The sequence below is a fragment of the Sander lucioperca genome, chromosome 21, assembly GCF_008315115.2.
Source record: "Sander lucioperca isolate FBNREF2018 chromosome 21, SLUC_FBN_1.2, whole genome shotgun sequence".
NCBI classification, from domain to species: domain Eukaryota; kingdom Metazoa; phylum Chordata; class Actinopteri; order Perciformes; family Percidae; genus Sander; species Sander lucioperca.
In genome coordinates, this window is record NC_050193.1 from 2,040,138 (window position 1) to 2,060,047 (window position 19,910).

A 19,910-nucleotide genomic window follows, 5' to 3' on the forward strand; every position below is an offset into this window, starting at 1 on the left:
AGAGACACACACACACTGTCACAGCCGACAGATACAGACATACAAACACTGACACACAGGTTAGGATAGAACATCCTGCCATTTTGACTACATCACTGACTTTTTTTGTGAGAACAAAAATTTAATTTTACTTTTTCCTTGCTGTTGAGAATCAGTTTTTTTATGTGGGTTTCGTTGTTATAACAACATTATGTCTAGGCTGAGTGAATCTGGTTTAAATGGTTTACAGTTTAAGCAACATTAAATATAGACAGTTTGTTGGAAAGCCTGTCCACGCCCCCTGCAGGTGGACGGCGATACTGCAGTCTGATGTGATCTGATTCTATAATATAGTGGAGGAGGTTATTGTGAAGTTATTTTCAGTTACTGTGCTCTGTAGGTTATGTGCATTTAATTACCTTGTGATTTATTCAACGCTCCAAGTCTGTGGCCTATTTATAACATTGGTAACAGCTACAGCTAATATTTGTGCACTTTACGTTTAAAACTGCTGCCTTTTGTTCAGTTAGTAACTATAGTAACCACTGTTGATTCCTATACCATTCAATAGTCAAATCCAATGATTAGTGTGCACTGTGCAGTTACTTTGTAATGCAGCCTGTACGTTTCAGCATATCGAGTTTTTACAAACAGAGTTGGTTTGTCTTGTTGCCGCTGCACATCTTATCTCCACGCAGCCAAATCAGTCGACATGGAAAATCGCAAACAAAACGTGTCTCAGTTTTCATCCTACTACGTACAGTCCTGTGCGCAGCCCAGCAAACAACAAACATTAAATAGCCTACTTGTGTATCTAATGTATATAAATGGTTTAGTGTTTTGCGAATCATGTGTTTTTTGCCAATAGTGTGAGGCTGACATTATTCTTATGTTCATTATACTGCACACACATAGTGCACAAGTGGAGGAAATGTCGTTCCACTGGCTCATAAATACTGTACAAACAAAGTTGAAAAATAAAAAAAATAAAGTGTCTTATTGACCGGGGATGGTGTCCCGCGTGTTCAGGTTTTCCCTTTTTGTTTTTTTTCCTTTTTCCCCAGGCTTGTCTCTCGACGTCGACGCGGCACCCTGCTTCTGGATTAAGGCCGCGACAGGAGTCGAGAGCCAGCGCGTTTCATGGCAGGTATGCAGACGCGTGCAGACACACACACAAACACACACTGACACACACCGACAGACACAGACAGACACGCACACACATTGAGAGAGACACACACACAGAGACACACACCCAGACACACACACACACACACACACAGAGACACACACACACACACACACACACACAGAGACACACACATGCACACACACACGATATTTAAAGTCTGTAACCTGCTCTAATAATGTCAGATTATTAGTTTTTTTCGATTGCTCAGAGAGTCTCAGAGTCGGCAAATCTGCCATATGTCTGCTTTGAATGTCACGTAATTGCAGTTTAAAAAACACTTTCCTGTGTTCTTGGTTTGGCACACAACTAGGCGGGCCAAAATGTATTGTGAACCCGAATTGATATACGGGCCGGATCTAAATCTGCAAGGGGCCGGATTTGGCTCGCGGGCCTTGAGTTGGATACGGGTGACATAAGGGAATCTAAATAAAATAAAATAAATAAAAGCATATGTATCGTGTCTTTATTCAAAAAGTGTGCTGGTGTATCCATTAGCTCTAAATATACACACACACACCATGTGAGCCATCCAATCAGAAAAATCCCTCTCTCTCTCAGACTCCTCCTCCCAGCAGTATACGAGTGTGTACTATAGGGGGAGCTCACGAGCACATGAGCAAACACCAATTTCCGTAATTACTATTCTTGTGAGGACTTTTGCTGAAAACTACAGAGCATGAATTATATACCCTCAGGAGGCTATTTCAGCATTTTTTTTGTGAGGACCACCCAAAATGTCCTCACAAGAAAGGTTGTTTCTCAATAATTGGTCCTCGCAAGTATAGCAAAACCAACACACACAAACACACACACACAAAAAGTGAATTAAGGGTTTATTTCAACCAAACCAGAGTGGTGATTGTTGGAACAGTGGAAAGATGAACCAAGACGGCCTTTGGTAGTTTGATTTAGTTTCTGTCCACTTTGAAGTCTGGTGGGTTTGGTGATAATTTGCACTCACAGCATCTTCATTTTTAGAAACACTAAACACTAAACTAGGAAGCTGTGGGTTTCTCTTTAGTTTGAAAGAAAACCACTTTGTCCAACTACATTTCTTGTGCTGTTAACTGTGACAGCAAAGGAGATCGATACAAAACATAAGTGAAAATAAGAAACAACAGAAAATCAACAAAAAAATCTGCATAAAAATCACACACACACAGACAGATGTTGAAAATCAGTTTTTATTCAATAAAATGTTAATATTTGACCTGGAATCAGAGTGAATTTATACTGAAAATATAATTAAAACTATTTATTGGTTTATGATGTTTGTGTCATCAGTTCTGACTCAATATTTTATACATACACACAACATATTAATATTCAAGATCCAACCCCACAGAACCTTAAGCTAATTAACCTTTATGATGATCAGGAGGTTCTGTAGCAGCTGAGGTCACTGTGTATAGTACTGGAAATAGTTTTTAACCACCTCAACAAGTTGAACAGCAGAAGGAGAAAATGTTTGAAAAGGACATCTAGAATAATGGGCTTCCAGATTGAATTCACTTTCTTAAATGGTCCAACATTGCCACCTAGTGGTCGAATCTGAAACAACACAGATTTGTTGGTGGCAGTCGCAGAGGTCAGGAGGTAAAGGCTGTTTTCCAGACATACCTGCCTTGTGTGTAGGGTTTTGCATGTCCCAAGTTTTACACCTCCTAACCTGGATTGTCAATGGCTAAGCAGCTGTAATAAAATGAAAACTGTGTATGTATTTGTGCATGATATGAAGAACATCAGCTTAGGTGCTAAAGGACTCAAGTCATATAAACAGGGCAAACATGTATATATATCTGTTCAGCTATCATATATATATATATATATATATATATATATATATATATATATATATATATATACACAAACATATGATTATCATTATATACTGTTATTATATACTGTTATTAACAATAACTGCGTTTGTGTGTGTGTGTGTGTGTGCGTGTGTGTCTGTGTGTGTATGTATGTGTGTGTATGTGTGTTAGTGTGTGTGTGTGTGTGTATTAGTGTGTTTGTGTGTATTCATGATTGTGTGTATGTGTATGCTTGTGTGTATGTAGCTTGTGTGTGTGTGTCTGTGTGTGTGTGTGTGTGTGTGTGTGTGTATGCATGCTTGTGTGTGTGTGTGTGTGTGTGTGTGTGTGTGTGTGTGTCTGTGTGTCTGTGTGTCTGTGTGTATGTATGCTGGTGTGTGTGTGTGTGTGTGTGTGTGTGTGTGTGTGTGTGTGTGTGGTTGGATTTTTGTTTTTAGAGGGTTTTTATTCCCCCCATGCTCACTTGTCTGTCCCTTTCCCTGTGGAGAATTAAGGAGGTATAGTAGAACCTATAAATTAAAATTGTGACTTTAATTTATTGCACTATGCGTAATTGCGCATGGAGAGGCATTTGCACTTCATTGCAACTTTAAAACATAGTATTTGTATTACCAGCTTTGTGTAACATATGTTCATAGCGCTACTCCTTACATTTTAAAATTAGCCTTGTTACTCCTATTTCAGTTCAGCTTGTTTTCATTCCGGCTTGTCATTGTTCAAAAACACACACACACAAAAAAAAACCCTATCCAGATAAATTGGGCCATCCGGATAGAGTGAATTTGATTGTGGTTGGATGAGAAATATAAACATATACCGTTCCGACCCTATTGGTTTGTACGCGATCCATCGCACTTGCACAGACCCGGTGCTAACACGGCACGTACTGGTGCCTTAACGACCGTTATCTGGTGCCTTATCTACCGTTATCTACCGGACCGAATAGCAACGCGGATTGCGGTGCAACTTAAATGCCTGCACTTCTCTCTGGTGCTCCGAAAACGAACGTTAGAGGGAACTGAAACGTCGCCGCACTGGACGCTAGTTAACACTACATTGGACAGCAGGTAACAGGTAGCTGGAGTAAACATGTTACAATGCTGACAGCTAAACGGTGTAAAAGTGTGTCTGTATTTCACTGGAGAAGATTGTAACACCAGACGCGACCGTTGTCTGAAAAACACAGAAGAGATGTGTCACATTTTTCAGCCCTTCTGAGTTTGCAGGTATGATTTTAATATAACATTATAGTCATTATGGCCTTTAGAATTTTTTTTTTTTTTTTTTGGAGCTGGGGGAGTGCACTATTAGGCCCCGTTTGTCCTGTGGGGCGGGCTAAGCTTTTGTCCTTAATGGCATCCCCCCCACACTACATTACTTTTGTTTTTATACTTTAAAACGTTTTGAAACCAGTAGGCTACTTTTACTTGAGTAAAAAACTTGAGTTGATACTGAGTAATGAATGTGAATACTTTTGACACCTCTGTGAAATAGTCATAACTTTTATTTAGTATCTCATTATTTAGATTTAGTAAGTTGTAATTATGGCATAGAATGTCATCATTTTTATTATTGTTATTAGATTTTCTAATATTCTGATTTTTCTATATATTTTCCTTTTATAATTGGGCTACCATATATCTTTTAATAATAAAATTAGGTCATATTCCGTAAGAGTGAGAGATGATTATGTTGATAGATGTCCTGTATTCCCACAGCCCGTTGTATGGCAGGCACACAGCATATTTTGTACATGCTGGTGTGTGACAGTGAAACTCACATTCCCAGGACTGATACTCCTTTATTGCACGGAGTTGCCATGGCTGTGCGTGAATAAACTAAAAACTATCACTCTTTTGAAACTCTTAAGCTGCAGTTGTATGTGTTTCTTTCTTTGTTTTGGGTGGTTTTCTGTGTTCATTTTTGATTGATTTTTGACTTATGATTAGCAAATTCATAGCTCGTTAATTAGTTGCTGAAGCAGAATTGTGTAACTCTGTAACTCCTAACCATAACAATAAAATCCTCAACTTATCTCACTTAACTCTCTTTTAGATGATGACAATTTTGGATTTAAGAAATTCAATATTAGTAAATTAATGCTGCATATGTCAATAAATGCATGACCCTAAATGATTATGAGAAAAGACAGATGTTCTACCACCATGTGCCCCTAACTACAGTGCTGATAAAATGGTAAAATAATTTTTGAAGAATCTCAGGAAGTATAACAGTATTTTGTTTGTAGTGGTGTTGCAAGGAATACTTATGGAATCATATAAGGGTCATCTATATTTGAGCTTTTAAAAAAGCTGTAGCATTATTGTGGCTCCTCATATTTTTGTAAGAAATCATAGTAAAAAAAGATATGTGGACGCACCAAAATGCATGCTATTGGGGGAACTGTTGTGTCTCTGTAAATTACAGTGTGGTCTAGACCTACTCTATCTGGAAAGTGTCCTGAGATAACTTCTGTTATGATATAACACTATATAAAAAATAAATATAAACTCATTTGAACCACTAGTCTGCATGGTATAGATTCTGTTTCTTTGCACTTTAAATTTCTATTTTAATCCTCAAACCCAACCAACATCATGACATGAAACTGGTTAATTTCTGTAATGTATATTGTGTAATATGTAATGCATATAGGTGAATCTGCAGGCTTTGTATGGTTCTCATGTTTTTTTAATGTGTATCTAGTTGATTTTTCTGTTGCAGCTTGTGATATTGTTGAAAAGTATTGCCCAGATGAAAAATGCATACCACAAGCACGCTTCAAAGGTTGCCTCATTAAGTGTGTGTGCAACATCACTTGGACCCCAGAGTTGGCAGAGCTTCAACCCACCTACTCTTATTCTCAAGGTATGATAATGATAATATTGCCACACTGTAACAACATTTCCTGTTAAATTACAGTAAACTACTGGCAGCTACAGTTGCCAGCTTGAAACTGTTATTCTACAGTGTACCTACTGTGATCTACAACAACAGTTTAGTACTGTAAAGATATTACAGTACTGTGCTGTATGGAAAATAAACATTACAGTATTATACTGTCAGCTCTTTGGTAGCAATTATACTGTTATTTTACAGTTACTACAGTATTCTCCATTAACAACTTATTACTGTAAAACTGTAGAATGTGATCTTCACAGTGATATAACTAATGATTTAAAATGTTTACATTTAAAAATGAAAACCCCTGTAATAATAATAATAATAATAATAATAATAATAATAATAATAAAGGAAAATAGCTGTCACAGAAATGGCTCAGACAAGATATGACCTTACAACATTAGGCATTTATTAAAGCTGAACATGTTCAGTATCTACAAAATCCATAAAAACACCATTACTACTTGTTTGTCAGAATTGATATTGAACTATGACAAGTGATGGCTAACATTACATTCTTTAAAGGTCCCCTGGCATGAAAATTTCACTTCATGGAGGTTTTTTGACATTAATATGAGTTCCCCCAGCCTGCATATGGTCCTCCAGTGGCTAGAAATGGTGATAGGTGTAAACTCTGTAGAGCCCTGGGTATCCTGCTCTGCCTTTGAGAAAATGAAAGCTCAGATGGGCCGATCTGGAATCTCCTCCTTATGAGGTCATAAGGAGGAAGGTTACCTCCCCTTTCTCTGCTCTACCCGCCCAGAGAATTTGGCCCACCCATGAGAGAGAGAGAGACATCATGGCTTTCAAACGAGCAACATGACAGTTGGTCAAGGTCACACCCCCACTCTCCACCTTGACCCCCCCTCTCTCCTCCTCAATAGCTACAGACACAGAAATGGCACATACTAATGAAAGCTCATTGTGGGACTGGCTCTAGTGGCTGTAATTCTGCACCAAGGCTGAATTTCAGGAAAGAGACTTCAGATACAGTATTAGGGGACCACTAAGGTCTATACAAAAGAGACTTCAGATACAGTATTAGGGGACCACTAAGGCCTATATAAAAGAGACTTCAGATACAGTATTAGGGGACCACTAAGGTCTATATAAAAGAGACTTCAGATGCAGTATTAGGGGACCACTAAGGTCTATATAAAAGAGACTTCAGATACAGTATTAGGGGACCACTAAGGTCTATATAAAAGCATCCAAAGAGCACCATGTCATGGGACCTTTAAACTTTGTATTTTCCTCCCCGGGTCAAAATTGACCAGGTCTGGTTTGACTGTTTGCAAAGCATAGAGTACAAATTATCAGCCAATTCAACTTCATTTAACCTTAATGCTAGTTTTTTTTCCTTCCTCCTTCCTCTCTTCACCCAAAGACCACAGTTGGGTTAAAGTCACTGCATCAATGCATAGCAGCTAAGAAAACTGTGAAAGCTAACTAAATTACACACATTCCATTAACAATAACAATTAAACATATCAAACTGGCTCTCAACAATGGTGGGTCCAAAAATGAACATGGACATCTGAGACAGATGGACTGAACTATACTGGCTAAATAAAGCCCCACTCAAAGTCCATCACATTTTTTAGTAGAGTGGCCACATGGGGATTCACCGTTGTTGCCTTTTTGTGGACCAGCTTCCCCGTCTTCTTTGACACTACCTTCCCCTGGCTGGTCTTTCTTCCCCTCTCAGGATTAATCCCAATGAGGCGCCTAAAATGTAATAATAGAGAAAGTATATAAGATATTAGGTATGGTAAGTAAAGATCATTTGCATTTAATATGGAACCCTATCACAGTAATTAAATAAAAAATTTATTCTTTTTATGATAATGACCCGTGTCTCATAATTATGAGAGAATGATCTTATTTTGATAAACTATTTATGAGAAACAAAACATTCATGATTCAAGATTACAACATATCAGCTGTTGCCATTGTTACAGTATCTATTAAACTTTGATTTGAGGGTGGCATTAGGAAACATTGTTATCTAAAGTTCAACATAGATACTTTTTGAAGACTCAGACTTTCAGGCTCCTCAACCATGGTGTCTATTGTCAACTTAAGAAGAGCAGTTAGCGAAGGACACATTGCTCAATGAGAGCACCACAGAGAGTGACATGGCCAGTCTGAACAGCCCCATTCCTTAATTAAGATGGGTGCCAAAAGGAAGCAGGCTATGCTTTGATGTGCAGGAGATAGGTGCAACAACTGTAAAAGATAATATACCAGCATGTATTATAATAAATGACAATTCAATATTTCTGAACAGAGCTGGGAAAAGGGGTAACATACTCAAACACTATTTCTGGCAGAAATTTACCTTTGAACAAACTCCAGTGTCCTTGCAGCATCTTCTTGGTATTGCAGGTTGAACACATAGTATGTGGCGAAAACTGCAGCAAGCCCTGTGATGAAGGTTTTTTGGATGCCTTCACAGATGACCTGGCTTTCGATGCTGATCATCCAATGTCCCAATGTGACTCCATCACCAGCAACTGATGCAGACAACAGTTATGGAAAAGAAATATGGGTATAAGGGCCTTATATGAGGATAAGAAGTTCACAGAAAATGCCACCCCTTATAGATTGTTTAATTTTTTTAACAGTAATGTTTTGTGCAACTTGATGTGTTTGTGTGGCATTAAAGCTATTTTTTTGTTGTTTAACTGGTGTTTTAGGTCAATACACACACACATTGAACTGTAGTGCTAAGAGGAAAGCTGGACGGAAATGTGTTCAATGTATTCATTGCAATGTCTGTGTATTTTGCAGAATAACACACTAAAGACAGAACATAAAAAGTTACACTGAGTCTCTGTTCAAGTATGCAACACCTATCCACACATTTTCTACTGTATTTATATCAAGTATCATAAATTATCTTATTGCAAATCATTAGTTTCCACAACTTGAGATAGCAAAAAGAATGATGAGAGAACTACATCCATGACAGACCACGATAAAACTTAAGTTTAGGAGACAGATACAGAAAGAGAAATTAGACAGATGGAGACACAGAAAGACAGACTGACTTTGTTCTATACTCCATGTCATGCTTTTATGATGCTTACCCAGTAGAATCAGTCGTGGACCGGTTGGGAGGGTCAGGGTGCGCTCAACATCGGCTGCTGTGGCAGACATCTGTAGAACATGGACAACAGTATCCAAATTAAGAATGGAATTGCATGTACAGTCATTGTAGACACAAGAAATATTGCTAAACAAAACTTACATCGGCTAAGAGTATCAGTCCCTCTGTTCTCTCATCAAAGTAGGCCATCAGTAACTTGATGATACAAAGAGTTAATTCCCCATCTTCAGACTGTACATCTTTGTTCTTCAGTTTTGTCCTTAAATACTTAGCTAAGATAGCTCCAGGGCACGCAGAACGTGGATGTCAGTTAGTAACTCAAAGTGACAGTAGAGACCCCTTGGGGTAAAAAGGTAGGGCCACTGGATTCTTAAATCTTCAATGGAAGGTGCTGGAGTCTGATTGAAGTGGTTACGTTGAAGACAGAATGTTGTTTTCATGAGGTTTATCACTTCTGCCCTCTCACTACCTTGAATACCTTCCTGCCTGTAGATGTTCACCAATTGTTGCCGCTTCTGCTCCACTGTCTCATTGGTTTTTTCAGGTGGAGGGTCCGGCTGAAATTGTGTGCATCCGTAAGAATCAGTTGGTCTCTGCAGTTGTCCAGACCGTCTTGATGTTCGGTGTCGTTTCAATGTCCCTGCACGGTTTATGTTCTCAATTCGCGTTTTCACTTGAGAAAGGAGTGACGTAAAACCACCAGCAACGATGACACCTCCTGTTGTCATATCAGCAAAACTACTGGGGTACTGCTTGACAATGTTTTGGCAGATGACAAGACATTCGCTGCATGTGGGGTTAACCTCATACCTTCTCATTTCATCAACAAGAATTCGTATCTGGCATCGCTTGTCAGGAGCAGGTCTCTTGCTGTTGGCAATGGCTGACTGCACTTCCTCCGGCATTTTATCCCATGGGACTTCAAAGGTTTCATGCCACTTACTGGATATGTTGGCTGATTGTCTTAGGCTGTGTGAAGTACATGGTGTTGATGGTTCTGAAGAGCTTGACTGGGATGAAATGCTGGACAGTGAAGATGAAGAGCAAGGCAATGGACTAGAGAGCGAAGTCAGACTTGTATGTGTTGAGTCATCTGGCAAGATTTGTAGATCAAGTGTGACTGTAGTAGATTCTAGAACACATGGAAATGAAATATATTATTAGTATCACTATTTCACAATATTTGCCACATATGCATGCAAACTCATATAATAAACACTAGAGATTGTGAATTTGTATGGCAATTCCATTTATTGTTTTGAATAGACTTAAAGCTACAGTACAATAATAGAAATTGTATAGTCTGTGGCCAGCCCAAATCACTACTTCATTCTGCGTTCATTCCATATGTCAGCTGAGTGTAAACTGTCTTGTTTTTGACCAAATACTGCAGATTTAACAGGAAAACACTATATTGATAATACTTAGCCATTTTGAATGCCTCCAGAAGTTTCCTTTGCTGGATAACAGGCAAGAGATCTCTGAGGTCATCCTGCTGCACATATTTGAGATCCTCTGTTGATTCCACACCTGAGATTTCAAGTGCTGTGATGATCTGTTTTTGAGTATCCTCAGACAAATTGGGCAAAGTCTTGAGGATGATGACCTTTATTTCATCACCAATGGTGATGAAGAGTTAGCAAAGACATACCCCAAACTGAATACTCAGGCAGTGGGTAGTGATCAAGGAGCTCTGCTTGACTGACACAGTAGTAGGCTTCCTGCATTGGTGAAGTGTGGTAAGCATTAATCTCTGGTTGACGAACAGCCTGATATACCTCAGTGATGAAGTACACGGCTGAATTCTTATGAATGACAGCCTTTTTGATTTTTCCCACTACAAGGCCATCATCATTATAACCTATAACAATAAACATGTTGCTCTTATATGTTGTCCCTTTTACTGTCACATCATGACTAATGAGGGTATTTACATGATCAAAATTAAGATGAGCAACTGACTGTCTGATCTTATCATTGTAGTCTCCCACAATAAATTCAGTTCCCTTCTCTACCACAACAGATGGTAGAAACAGTGTTCCAGCACTGAGAAAAGACTGCAAAAGCTGATGTCTTTCAGCAAGGGTTCCACAGAGGTTTTTGAAATTGTGCAGCCTTCTTGCACACTGTTTGAAATAAGTGTGCTTACTTTCAAATCTCAGTGTCCATAGACGGATGAGTGGCCCAAATTGAACAATGAGTTCTGGATAATGATTTAGGTAGTGATGTTTAGGTTTGAGTGGATGACCTGCAAAAGTCAAATACTCATCTATCAGGACTCTTAAATATGCTGGAAATGGTTTGAGCACATACCATCTCCACGATCTCTCTCAGCTGTAAAATAAGCTGCCACACCTCACTCTCTCCAGGGCTTTTTATTTTATCACCAATTAATAACGGCAACATTGTCAGGAAACACCAATTTTGAACTGCATGTCCAGAGTTTTCCAGCCCCTGGGTTCACCTCACAAGGTTTGTTGTTGGCGTCATTGCCAAGATATTTAAACTGGTTAATGCGCCGATTCAGTTCAACATAAGTAAACTCTTTTTCTTTTAAAACAAGGTGGTTGAGGTACAATGCCAAATCTGTAGAGACAACGCCCTCAAAAAGGTCATGGCCGAGACAAGGAGGTAATCCAGGCTGACATACATGAAAATATGCCAGTTGATTGAAAATGGAGTCAAATTTAACACCACAACATCCCCTTGCTTCAACATTATGACTCGCAGCCTCAGTGTTTTTATGATACGATTGTGGTGTGCGGTCAGGGCCCTTAGCCAGAGGATCTGCCTGAAATGCTTCCCGATCAATCTCACAATATCTGCAAAAATGTGAGCTCTTGCTAAAATTTTCAGTGAAGCCCCCAATGTTGTGTGAACCCAAATTGTCTCCTGCTATGGCACACTGGGTTCCCTTGTACAGCTGGCCATCCGGCAGAGTTACTCCATTCAGCTCAAGTTCCTTCAAATCTTTCATAAGAGGGCCAAACACTAGATCCTGTCCAAAATATTTGTAGTCTTGCTCTCGACAAAGCAGCACAAGTTGCATATGATCAATACTTGATCTGTTGTAGGGCAAAATATTTGCAAGGGTCAGATACACGGCCAAAATCTTGTGCTTTTTCCTCCCGGACCCTAGGGGGTTGACGACTTCAAAGGAATCCTGATACAGGATTATACCTAACGAAGGGGCCATGTGGTTGAGCAGCAAGTTCTTTTCGATAATTGTACCATCCCACACATCCTGTAAAACATTATCAGGTTGTACTCTGTTTTTTGCCTGCTGCAGTTGCTCCATCACTGACTCTGAGGACAAGAGAGACTCAGTGGTGTTTTTCACAGGAACATATTGTCCAAAACATTCTTTGCCTGACTCATTCTGACAAAAATACATGGACAGTGGCTCCACATAATTAAAGTTACTTTTAAAAAAAGTTTTTCTTTTATGGTCTGTTTTCAGTGTGTGGGTATTGCTAGCCCTGTGGAGATCCTCATTTTTCAGTGTATCTATGACAGTATTTATGTCAGCTTCAGAAAGTCCGAGTGATGTCAACTTCTCATTAAGCTTGGAAAGTAGGTGAGACTGATTGATGTCATGTATTTCCTGATAATGTTCAATTATTGTTTGAATGGTGGAGGATGGAAGGAGCAATTTAGCTTGTAATTTCAAATAAAAGAAGGCCAAATGTTTTAAAACAAGGCCAATAAAACAAATTCCCATTCATCTGCTTTTTCTGGGTAGACCTCCATGTCTTCATCACTGGACTGACTGGGATTCTCAAGTTGTGTATCGCAGCCCTCATCATTCCGATCACTGGTGCTGCTTGTACTTGCTATGGACTCGACTAGACTTCCTTCAAAGTAATCTTTATGCTTTCTGGAGACATGCAATGTAAATGTTGACTTAACTGTACATTTTTTGTCACATTGTCTGAAAGGGCACGAGACTGTCTTGCCATCAGTTATATGACTTTTCAGGTGCAAGAGAAGACCCCGGATATCCTCACATTTTGTACTACAGAAGTCCATATGACATGTTAAATCTCCTGCATTATCCAGTTTAATTACATTCTTTACATATTTATGGCGATGACTGTGAGAGCGAAAGGCCGAAAACTTAGAAAAAGCTCTTGTGCATTCAGGGAAACCACACTTGAAAGATGCATTAGGCAGACAACTATGAGTTCGCATGTGCCTGACATGTGCAAATGTATTCCTGCAGGTTTTACCACATATGTTGCAAGTTATCATGTTTTCACTACAGGCCTTCACAGCAAAATAATCTTTAAAATACTCTCTCAAGAAAAAAAAAAATCATTACATCAACAACTAGTCAACTAACTTTTAGCTACTGTATATTACATTAGTGCATATTTGAAGCTACTTTTTAGCTTTTTGTATCAACCTGCATAACAAGGTCTCCCTATAAACTCCCATAAACCGTTTTACTTGAAAAAGTAAAACAACAAATGGTAAAATAGAACCTTGTAGCCCATTTTAATTAGATCTGACAACAAATCAAATGCCCAAGCCAACTTATGCTAATTTAAGTAATGTGCTTCAACAGAAAGCTAAACTTTTGTCCACGTAGTTGCTAAATGAGAGTAACGTATGCTAGTTTGCGGCACGTACTTTTGACTCAATCTTTTCGGCAAAAAACAGTCAATAAAATGTTAATCACAAAATCACATTAGCATTATGCTGACTTTTGCAAGATTATATTTACCTTCTTAAGAAAGCCACGGGGAAAGGATGGATGAGGGTGCGCTGCAGAGTTGACGAGAGAACGGTGAGGAAAGCAGCAGGTGATGCCACAAGTGCTCCATCCAGTTTGGGGCTGTCAGTTTAAGAGTCCGGATGAAAACTAATTCTTCATCTTCTTGTTATTGTGTCCTCAATCTCAAATAAAAACACTGATGTGTAGGCCTATTTTTAATTTCATTAAATGTTTTACAGCAATTTGTTTCAGTGCACTTAATCATTGAATATCACTTGCAACTAACACAGTAATACAATAATATCCTGACATTGTGCCAGAGTGATGTATTTTTCTTTTCATCACAGAAAATGTTATTATATTTTTATACATCCCACCATCACAGTCTCCTCTAGTTAAACCATCCTCTACCCCCTTTTGAATTTGAAAATTAACACTTGTTGTATTACTTAGTTACTTCATATATGTTTGCTGTTTAAAAAATGAAAGTAAAGTAATAACTTGATCGACTTAAAATGTGTGGTTTTCATCATTCACAGACACTTTTTTTTTCTTCTTAGATAAACTCAAGAAAGCTGCTGTAATCATTCTGACTGGGCTAGTCCTATGCTTCCTGCTGCTGATTGTTGCAGTCAAATGGAGAAGCCTATTTAAAAAGAAAAGTAAGATTGTTGCAGTATGTCTCAACACATGTTCTTGTCACAGTGATCAATGACACGATTGTCGTTGCTAATAATGTCTTACAGTAGCAGAAAGTGGAAGTTAAACTAGAATAAATTGAATGCCGTTACAGTGAGGTAACTGTTGGTTTTTGCAGTCGTTGAGTAAACACACAAACACAAGAGGAATTTATTGTTGAGGGCCTCATTTATTCCTGGAAATAGAGTTCTTATGATGTCCTTGTTTGACCTGTAACTGTTTGCATTCTCTCTGCCAGACTGACCTTGGGTTTATCTCTGCTATAACACTCCCTTTTACCTCTATCCTCTGTCACTCTTCAATCAAATTTCTACGGTTATTCAGTCAGGCTAGTTTAAAATTAAAAGTGACTTTATTGTTAGGTATGTACTGCTAAAAACGATGACAATGAAGCTGAACAAAGGTAAACATAAATATGTGGCTACTATAAACATGTTTACTTTGTTTGTAAGTGTGTGTTAATTTCAAGACCTGTCTACTTTCATTATTCTAGAGAATCAATCCATTCTTGATGATTGCAGTGTCTCACGACTGTGTTATTGCCAAACATCAAAAACCTATGAGATTGACGTCGCAAACATTGAAATACAGCAGGTAAGCCGAGCTATCACATGGATACACATATGCTCAGCAGTGTGCAAAATATTGACAAATCATCCAGTCAGGTGATATATCTTACCATGTACCGTTATTTAACCTGTATTCATACCTTCATACCTTCATACCTTTGTTAAAGTCAGAATTCTGAGAATAAAGTCAGAATTCTGAGAATTAAGTCAGAACTCAAATACATTTTTCACCAGTGGCCCTAATCCTCTTCCGTACTTTGTTCAGATTGTAGGCAATGGAGATTTTGCAAATGTCTATCAGGGGAAATACCATGGGTCGACGGTATGTGTTAAAGTTTTCCCTGCAGGCTGGAAAACTAAATTTTCTGCAGAGAAGGAGGTCTATGAGCTACCACTGATGAAGCATGTGGATGGGATTGTCCACTTCCTGGGCACTGGGAGGAAACCGGATGGCAATTGGCTCATTGTCCTGCAATTTGCTGAATGTGTGAGTGGAAACCATTTGTTTAAATTTCAAAATGAATTGTGCATTTTCCCCTTTTCTGAGAATTCAAGTTACAATGTTAGGTTGCTAGTTTCAGTGAAAAAGCTCTGAAAACGGAAACTGCATCTATCGGCAGTATAAACAATTTAAATTATTTAACGTTCACGTTTTTGGATATAATTAACTGGTGTCCCTTTGATTTCAGGGTTCTCTCCACTCCTATCTGTGTAAACACACCACCAACTGGGAGTTGTCACTGAAATTGTGTAGGTCTTTATTGCAGGGAGCTGCATCTACACTCTGACCTTCACAGACATAGTATTGGTGAGAATATTACTTTGCGTTTGCATGTCTTTGTTGTACCAATGTAGAAAGAGTCTATGTGCACATTGTAGCTAAAATTAGAAACATGACTAGTATGTTTTGATTTGATTGAATTGTTATTTGCTAACAGCATTGTATACATTAAAAGGGAGTATTGTTCCAGATGATTTCTGATTTTCAGGCTTCACAGTTAAAATATATCACGGTTTGAACTGTTGTGGTTCAGAGTGTCAGTCACGTGTAGTGGCTGCACCTCTCACCAGCCATGGGGAGGCTGTTATGCTTAACGAATGAAGTGTGAGTATTTGTTTGATCTCAACAACTCAGGATCTTCTTATTACTACACGTTCGTCTTTTCTTGCAGGTTTGCATAAACCACCTGTGGCCCACAGAGACTTAAGCAGCTCCAACGTGCTCGTGAGAGCAGATGGCACTTGTGTCCTGTGTGATTTTGGATGCTCAACCATCCTGCGTTCTTGTTCAGGACATCGTCGCTGGCAGAGCCAGACAAAAAACATGAAGGTGAGAACCAGGTAGAGCCATAACTCATTATTGTTAATTCACAGTACATTGCACACAGTCATTAAAAAGCAAATTCATCATCTTCTTGAATGAATGAAAACATGTAGGGGGACAACTCTAATACATGGTGTTAGATTTGTCTCTGCTGTGTGCATCCTGTTGTTTCTCTCTCTTTCTGTCCCTCGTTCCACCCTCCTCCCTCTGCCTGTTACATACCTGAGTATAATCTGTGCTCAGGTAGAATGGGGATGTGATAAGAAGGCAGAGTGTGCAGGGAGAGCACATGGAGAGCACACACAGTAGCACACTTGTGAGGAATTTTATTACCTCACTTTTTCTCCTCAAGCAGGTTTTTTTTCACATCCTCAATGCATGTTTACGTGCTGTAGTTTTTTTAAATTTTAGTTTATTGTGTTAGTTTGGGCTGGAGGTTACCCATAGTTCCGTTTTTCGTCTCTTTTGTTTGTTTTAGGATTAGTCGATCCTTTTTAGGTAGTTCAGGGTGAGACGCGGGAGATTGCGAGGCTGGTCCAGCGTCTACACATCTTTTGTTCTTTTTGGCTGGGATCTCCAGGCCCTTTTTTTTCTCCTTTTCTTTAGTTGTTACTTTTTGAATAATTTAATACAGCTTGTGTGTTCATTGTTTTTTTTAAAGATTCTTTTTTGGGCTTTTCCGCCTTTAATGTTGACAGGATAGCTAGGTGAGAAAAGGGGGGAGAGAGAGGGGGGGAAGACATGCAGGATATCGCCACAGGTTGGATTTGAACCCTGGACCTCTGCGTCGAGGCATGAACCTCTTAGTATATGTGCGCCTGCTCTACCCACTGAACCAACCCAGCCACATGTGTTTATTGTTAACTTTGTGTCTGGCATCCTTCTTATATGTTCCACCTCCAAAACCATTTGAGCATTGGCTTGGCTTCTTTAAATGGAGGCTGTAACACATGGAAACAACCAATTCACATAACTATTCATCTCCAGGGTCACGCTCAGTTGGGCACACTGCGTTACATGTCCCCGGAGATCCTGGAAGGCCATGTAAACCTGAGCAACAGCTTGTGTCTCATGCAGGGGGACATATATGCTCTGGGACTGCTGCTGTGGGAGATCTGGATGCGCTGCTCTGATTTATTTGAAGGTAAACTTCCTTGATCAGATATTCAAGAGATGGATGTTCAATTCTCTCTCCGCCCTTAAATTTGCTACAGCAATCCAGAGTCCAATCTACCAGAATCTCTTGGAAGCTGCTGCAGTGGACCGAGGGCAGTGACAAAAAGGCCTTCTACAAAAATGTAAGTTCTAATAGGCTGCTTATAGAACAGACTGGCTGAACATCTCCATTAATGCAAAGAGAGACCCCCCTTTTGCTATTTCCGCTCTGTTCTGACCTGTATATTATTGTTTCTCCTCAAGGGAATCTGCCAGACTGTGGAGGAACCCAGTCTGCTGGCTGATCTGCAAGACTTCCCAGGACCAGCTCTCCACCCACCTGGCCCGGGTCTGCATGAAGGACTGTACCCCAGAGGAGCGCAGTGCCGAGTTACAGTGAGCCAAGGAGTCCCAGCTGCAGTGGGCAAGGAAATCTCGCATTTGGGATTATGCTGACTTATCTGCCATAGTGCAGGACGACCCAACCTGCAGGACGCTGACAAAGACGTTCCTGCAACGTGGGTTTCTGGTCACCAACGTGCCGCTGCCTGCTGCAACGGCGACCAGTGGCTCGGCCAAGGAACCGGGGAACAGTTCTACAAGGCAGTCCCTCTTCTCCACTGGAAAGTGCAGCCTGCTGAATAGCTTCAAGGCCACCGCTGACGACACCTGTTGCAGGCTCCAGCGGGGTGAGACTGTGGATGAGGGTAGGTTGGCAGACCTGAGGAACTTCTGCATTGCATTCTTGGTGCTGGAGCTGCGGAAGACAACACGGCAGGTCAGGGAGCTGACCGTGCAGGAGTAGTTTGGGCGAGCAAGGTTCAACCAGGGTGCTGTTGTAAAAATGACTGCCGTCCGTGGAGTAGAGGACAGCTTTACCCTGACATTCCAACAAGAAGCCTGGTTCAGCTGTTATATGGCCAGCATCCGGTCAGTCTACCTGAAGAGCCAAGTAGTCGCAGGATCCAACCACGACAGGTTTTTCTTGGGGAAGAACGGCACGCCCCTGACCCATGCCACCACAGTGATCGATCGTTTCTGCAGAAGGCATGGACCACTGGAGGATGAGGGGAGCACGTCCTTTGTCGTGTCTGCAAAACGCAAGGCCAGCATGATATGGGACAATTTTCTGGACGAGTTCCCTGTGACTTTGCATGGCGTTCCTCCCACTCAGGAGGAGTCAAAAGCAAAGGGATATGAGGGGGGGCGTGTCTTCTACCACAAGTTGAGGGGCATGCAGAGGAAACTCAGGATGGATTACATCCTTATGGACTACCCACATCGAAAGCCTTCACAAGCAAGGGTGAGGTACCAGCTGCAAAGGGAAGGATGGACTTCCAATGCCCCCAAGGTGGATGAAATCTTGGCGTGCTGGAAAAGTGAGGGGGGGTCTGTCCTCGCGGACCCAAACATAATGCGGTCAGTCCTGGACCAGAAGTGGAAGGGCCTGGCCATCACAGACCTGGGACACCAAAGGGAAAGGGCGTGGTGGCAACGATGCCGTTCCAGGCTGGAGATGTAGTCTGCGACTATCACGGGGAGCTGGTCACAGAGGCAGAAGGAAGGCAAAGGCAGAGTCACATACCAGATGGTACTGACATGTACTTTTTCTACTTTAAAAGCCACAATGGTGCAAGGATGTGCCTGGATGCGCAGAAATTCCCCTGCTTCTGCCACCCCAACATTGACACTTTTGGCAGGAGGATGAATCACTCCAGCAAGAACTTTAATGTCAAGCCAGTGCGCTTAGCGTTGCCTTTTTCTGGAGGACTCAGGGATATCATGATCTTTGTTGCCACTAGAAACGTGACGGTAAAAGAGGAGCTCAAGTGGGACTATGGTGTCAGACAGTCATCTTTTGGAGGAGAACATAATTTATAAGACTTAAAGTTCTCAAGGACGTACACACACACACAATCTCAACTTGTTTATCATCAGGACAGTGTCTCTTTTTCCTTTCTCCCTTTTTCTGCTGAGTGACGCGCGTGCCTGCTCGGTGTATTCTCCAACATGCACTCTAACAATGCAGCCCTATTTCTGATACCGTGCGGGGCAGAAATGTTGCCGTGGGGGGCCGCCATGGTCAAATCAACATAGAGGAAACACTGAATTTCTATTGAAAGCCATGAATAGACAAATAACGACTGAAGCGTGGTGTCGCGACGTCATACATCCATGGTTGATGCTCCACGCCCCTGAGCGGCAGCTGATTGGACAAACGCGTGAAGTGGGTTTGACTTCACACACACACACACACACACACTCACACACACACTCACAGAGACACACACACAGACACACACACACAGACACACACAAACACACACCGACAGACACCGACAGACACAGACAGACAGACACACACACACACACACACACAGACACACACACACAACCCTTATTAATAATAAATAAAAATTATTATTCCTTGTATATTTA

The 19,910-nt window shown here is 40.5% G+C and overlaps 2 protein-coding genes and 1 long non-coding RNA gene across 4 annotated transcripts in view; 2 read left to right on the forward strand and 1 right to left on the reverse strand.

The window, feature by feature from the left end:
- The window catches only part of LOC116062299 (cephalotoxin-like protein), a 1,100,540-nt gene that overhangs the window by 412,784 nt on the left and 667,846 nt on the right, over positions 1 to 19,910 (reverse strand). The window lies entirely within an intron of this gene.
- Positions 1 to 19,910, forward strand: part of LOC116061935 (BPI fold-containing family C protein-like) — a 127,482-nt gene that overhangs the window by 81,871 nt on the left and 25,701 nt on the right. The window lies entirely within an intron of this gene.
- Positions 4,713 to 14,381, forward strand: LOC116061948. Its single transcript, XR_004107864.1, has 3 exons — positions 4,713 to 4,820; positions 5,716 to 5,859; positions 14,285 to 14,381. It is a non-coding gene; the product is annotated as an uncharacterized LOC116061948 (long non-coding RNA).